The sequence below is a fragment of the Strix aluco genome, chromosome 1 (assembly GCF_031877795.1).
Source record: "Strix aluco isolate bStrAlu1 chromosome 1, bStrAlu1.hap1, whole genome shotgun sequence".
NCBI classification, from domain to species: domain Eukaryota; kingdom Metazoa; phylum Chordata; class Aves; order Strigiformes; family Strigidae; genus Strix; species Strix aluco.
The window spans coordinates 29,934,513-29,940,822 of NC_133931.1; positions in this window are offsets into that span (position 1 = coordinate 29,934,513).

Sequence of the window (6,310 nt, forward strand, 5' to 3'; positions counted from 1 at the left end):
TGATAGGCACAGCTATTAAGTTCACTACAAAGCACAGCAGATACTCTCGATTTCCCTCTGGAAAAGCACAGAGTGTTGGTAATTAACACACTCATTCAAGAAGTAGGTGGCTTTTCCCTGCTCAGCCTGAGGGATCCCTGTTGCTTCTGCAAGTGCCCTGATGGGCAGGCTTTGAAACAGCTACAATGGTTTTTAACATGAGCTTTTCACTGCTGTAACTGGGTAGTACTTACATTGTGGGTGTGATATTATGCCTCTCTGTAAACTCAGAAAATAAAGTGATAGAAACAAGAATACACAACTAAAATATTTCCTTTTAACTATCTAGCCACTCATTTGGTTAATGGTTTTATACCTCTGCTGGGTAGCTTTTTCCCTGCCAGACAAGGAAGGTAACTCTTAGTGCCAGTAAGAAGCATTAGCTAATGTTTGTACAGTGTCTACCAATGCAAGAGTGCTAAGTACTAGAAGTGAAGCACATCTTAGCACTCAAAGACCTGCATGCTGAATAGTTGACCCAGTGCCCAGACTGGGACAACTATGACTCTGAAGAGGCTGAATATAGCCTTAATTCATAATAGAAAAGAAGTCCAGTACAGACATATAAGTAAAGGCGTGTAAAGCACAACTAAACAGCAAGTGTGACACTTTTTAAAAAACAAGATGGAGCTTTATCTATTTCAATACAAAGCAGTTCAGTCAGTCACGTTTTCCTCTTGCATGAATTAATGGATGCAAGAGGCAAGAGAAATTTCTGTAGTTTAATCTTTTTTTAAAATCTCAACCTGTTTTAGTAGGGGCTTAGTGCAAGTGATTACAAACATCCCTGAACACACTGTCATTATACAACACACCTGTGCCAGTCACTAGGGAAAAGTGAAGCACAATCATGAGACTTCTGCATTATTTAAGTAGTATCACACCTAAGCAGAGTGCATACCCGAGTGCTGTTCAGCTCTGATATCCTGGGTGTTCCCACTCTGCTATTAGATGGCAGCACTGCAGGGCTAGATTTCTAGATTACTTTGTGATTGCCATAACCCAGATGTAGGGGCAGTGTAGGTTGTATATACCCTCTGTACACTGACACAGAGGGTGAAATCCAGATCAGTAAATGATAACCAATAAATTAGAAAAAAAAAGCAGCAGCAGGACAGAAAAGAACATTTTGGTAGTGCATTTTCCTGTTCACAATGACAACTCCTATCTTTCTGTAATAATGAAAATCTTTTTCCAGTTAACACATATTTACAGTGTGCTTGTGTGAACCAAGAAGCCTGCCTTGAGTCCTAGCAGTGCTATTTAGATATCTCATAACGGAGAGAGACAGGTAGGCAAACACTTTCTGGAACCTCACACAGAGAGTGAGGTGAGAGTGGTGCCACAGCTGAAGTGAGCACCACCATTCATCTGAATCACCCAGGAAACTGAAGCAGAAACTGGTTTCAAATAACTGGTCAGATTTTCTGTAGGAATCTTTACTGTTCCCTTTGCAAAAAAACTGCTCAATGATGATCATCTACGCTCAGTTGTATTTCCTGCATGCGTGAATTTGTCCTTGCACGGAGCTTGCATCCAGAGCTTCAGGCGCCAGCACAGTCTGACCTGCTGCCCACACAATCATAGAATGGTTTGGGTTGAAAGGGATCTTAAAGACCATGTAGTTCCAACCCCGCTGCCGCCTTTCACTAGATCAGGTTGCTCAAAGCCTCATCCAACCTGGCCTTGAACACTTCCTGGAAAGGCCATCCACAACTTCTCAGGACAACCTGTTTCGGTGTCTCACCACCCTCACACGAAAGAATTTCTTCTGTGCTCTGTCCAGTGGCTTTCCATATGCTAAGTGGAAGTCCAGCTAAGCCAGAACATGCTCAACATACAGACCCTGCTTGGTAACGCTGACATAGCCATGCACAACCCAGGCTCCCTGTACACATATGACTTAGATACTCTTTTTTTTTTAATGCCTGGGGAAACTTCCAGCTAGAAGAAAACATAGGAATACTTACTTTGCTCCTATACTGGTGGTTTCTGGCACGTGGCTTTTAGGCACGTGTGGAGCTGTGTAATGGTAATTGCTTATGGAAAACAGGGGAGCATTTAAATGCACAGATTCACCTAACTATGATCTTTTAAATCTGAACATGGGGGTTTTTGTATCTGAAATTAATCCTTTTTTTCATAATCCTTGTTTCACTTCTTAAAAAGGGAGTAAGTCACAATCAATGGCACATTCTTAATATGTGAGTTACACTGTATACTCTTCTTCCACAGGCTGAGACAGGACACCGTGGGTGTTATTTGGGCCGTCGTACCATTGCCTTATTTACAGTGACACCTACTGGTAAAAGCAGTCTGCAAAGGGTCTCTATTAGAAGGTTTTTTCGGTGTTCGTTCTCCTATCTTTGGCATGTCCTTCACATCTCATCTTCATCTTCACATCTCACCACTCAGTTGTTCACAGACAGTTCAATGTTTTAGACTACTTGAATACAGGTTAGTCTGTTATCATCTTTTCAAACCTAATATTCCTGTTCTCAATGATCCCTCTGTCTTCAGAGTATAGGTGAAAACAGAAGATTTTGAATCATCATCAGTTTGCTGGTGCATGTAAGAGTGCTGGGCATCTCCAACATCCAGGAGACACATCTGCTGAGGTAGCATTGTCTCAATGTTGTAAATTTAGCATTCCCACATAACTACCTATAGAATGTAGCTATCACTGACACCATCCACACACCAAAACTGAAGCCTCTCTGGGCACAGGACCTTGTCTGCAGACTTCAGGAGGCTGTTGGAGCCCAGTGTCTGCTGAATTCCATAGTACTCAACAGAACCTGCTGTGCTCCAGAGTCATCCTCCAGCTCTTCCTGTATATTCTATGGTGCATGTGTGTATATATACACATACCTAACATGTATATAGTATATCATGTATTTACTGATAAAGATATATACAGAGACACATATATATCGAGGTTTAGTACACTTGCTAAACATTTTAGGAACAGTATGTAGGAACAGTAATTACGTTAACACCATCAGACTGTGAGTACGGAAAAGAATATTTCAAGGATTTGCTCAGGATACCTGCTGAAAATACTACACCATGTTACAGATACTCAAATAATGTTAATGAATAAATAGGTTTTTGCTTTTATTTTGCCATATATATTGTTATGTATCAGACAGTTCAAAACTAATTCAGTCAAACGGTTTGCTGCAGCAGACATTAATGAAGTGCTTTGTTCTGGGCTTTGCTTCTGACTTTGTTCTTCTGATGAAGGTTTCCTGAACCAGTCATAAGGATGAGCTAAACTATTTTGAGAGACTCAAGGTTTCTTTTGGGCATTAGGCAAACAGGCTGGAAGTTCTTTGGATAGTCTCTGCATACATTTTTAACAGACTTAAAAATTCATATGTTGTTGAATAGCATGGTACCATGACTATTGTATTATTTAGTTTGATACAACAGTAAGATATCGCTCTTATTTATAACTGTATTTACAATGAAATAGGTAACAAATACTATTTAAATAATTTTCACCAATTTTTGTATTGATACTGCCATCTGCAGACCTGGGGACACAGCATTCTTTCAGCTATTCATATACAGGTACCTATGCTTTCTACATAACCATAACAATTTTAAAACAACTTTGGAACATAAATTTGGATGCTGAGATTCTTAGTGATTTTCAGGTAAACTGTTTATTCATGAAATCACAGACTACATAAGAAGCTGGAGTTTAAACAGAGCAAAGGGAAAAAAGAGAAATCAAGAACAAACTCCCTAAAAAACACCAAGGATGACTGGGTTCCTTTTTTTCCTCAAAAATGCCAAAGTGCTGGGGTTTTTTTAAATTTTATTTTATTAAGAGCACATTTCTGTCTGATATTCATACTACTGTAGAAGAGAAAAGAACTGGAAGCAAAATGTTGATATTTAAATGGCTGATGCCTTATTCAGAATATTTTCAAACCAGAGACAGAAAAAAAAAAAATCAGATCTTCATAAAAAATACATTTCATCTGTTGCATGCAACCTGTACAATTTACCTCTGAAAAACAAAACTGTCAGGAGCATCTACAAATTATTTAAATTTATGTACTCTAGAATGTGGGTGAAATTTGATAAAATAGAAATGACACAGGAATTGACTGTGCACATCAGTTCTGTTAAGCGGAGGCAGAGAATCTTTGTTTTCTCATGACAATCCCATACAGTCCTGTTAGAGACATTCCCTGTCCTCAAATTCTGCTGCACAAGAGAAGCCAACAGATCACATATGCAAATGCTTCACCACAGTGAAAATTTGTACTTGGCATAAATGACGGAGATGTTGACAGAAATAGGCAACAAAACATTAATTGAGAAACATTTTTGTTTAAGCACTTCAGCATTATCCTCTGTCTCACGAAGACAGCAGACACCCAGAAAGGGCCATCTGTCCATAGAGTAAGTACTTCATGAATAAAAGGTACGGAAATAACAGTATCTAAGAGATTAAGTCACAGGCTAAAACTCTATTAGACTAGAACTGTACAAACTTGCAAGATTTAATATGAAAACCAAGCAAGTTATCTATACGTGCAGAACACTGGTGGAAATACAACACTACTGTATTTTTGTAGGATGCTTTGTAAGTTAAGGTTCTTATCCTAAGTCCTAAAGAGATGCCAAAGAAAAATGAGCATAGGCAAGCAATGGTAATTAAAACCAAAAATGGAACAAACTCATTATAGCTAAAACTACAAAGCAAGATCAGACTGGGTAGGGGAGGAACCAAAATATAAGTTAGGTCAGAAGTTAGATGTAGCCTACCTAGCAACAGAGTGATAAAGGAGATTGTCACAATGCTTTTTTATACTAGTTAATAGATAATAAAAGAAAAAACATCTCTAGAGCAGCAGTCCTCTGGCATTTGTACCTTCACGCTGAGGCTGTGACCTGAAGGTGCTCTAAGTCTCTCAATTATTTGCAACTTTTAACATCTGCAGGCTACGGAAGATTTATCTCTAGCAATCTGCTCCTTGCCTACCTAAAGCTACAAGAATCTAAATCCCAAATTTCCTTTGCATTCAGTTTATAAAAATGTATTACATACTTCTTTCTATTATGTTATTTTATTCATATGCCATATTCCACTTTTTTCGGTAAAGTTATTTTGAAATTGATTATTTGGAAGACTTAGGTTTTTTTCCTGGAATTGATTCCTTGAATCCTTTTAGATCCCAGTTCATGTCTGGAAGGCCAGCATAGTCCTGTTTGCTGAAGTAAGTGAGAGACAAATCTCTGCAGGGGCAGAGAAAGCACAGGTATGTAGGAAGTGGGTGTATGGCAGCAAACAGATGTCTGCCTGATTTTCAGCCCACTGTACTCCAGAATGAACGACAGCTACTTCCCAGTTTTTTTTCTCTGACATAAAGAAAATTCCCAGCTGTTGTTAAACTCTGTCTTTGCAACATGAAAGACATCATGAGCATGACTGGCAAAGGCTATAAACACAGCACTGCTTCCCTCCTGTGCCAAAAACAGCAGAGCTGACCCCAAGGCTCTACTGCAGTTTATTTAATTCTGAGAATAAGTTTATTGGTGACCAACCATGCAGCCATATACAATTCTTGACAGCTACTATTTTCAGCCAATACCCTATATGGTTTTGATCACTGAGCATTTCAGTCTTCTTAGTATAAAGGCTCCAAGTGTGTCAGAGGGTAAACAATTGATCAAAGAGACCTGCAGCTGAGGGGGTGATGACATATTTTAGCCTTGGTTTGCTGTAGAGTCATCGTAGTACAGCATGGAGCCCACACTTGAGATTTAATTCCCTGGGAGCATGTCCTGTATTCTGGTTAAGATTCAGTGCAGCTTGGGCATTGAGTAAGTTAGTGACTGAGGATGCAACCAAATGCTTAGTGCCGAGACTGGGTCCATGTTCTCACCTTACAGTTGCAGCAGGAAGCTGTTCCCAAAGGATTTCAGGCAACTGAGCATTTCTAGTCTTTTTCAGATGTCTCCCATTCAGCCCAGACGCAGTACCATGCTAGGTCAATCTAACGTGAACACAGCATCTCCACATTAGGAGACTTCTGTGAATGATGTCTTCTTCTAAAACTTATTTGCGTAACACTATAAAAATAGTCAATAGTTCAAAAAAGCACTGTCAGAAACTTTATGTACAACTGACTGCACGTCTTAACCACTGCCAAAGGCATATTACATGGAACATAAAAAAGATAGCTAATGAGGGGTAACATTTTTTTCCAAAACTAGAGCTGCAGGCACTAGTTATAAAACTGCAGCCTTC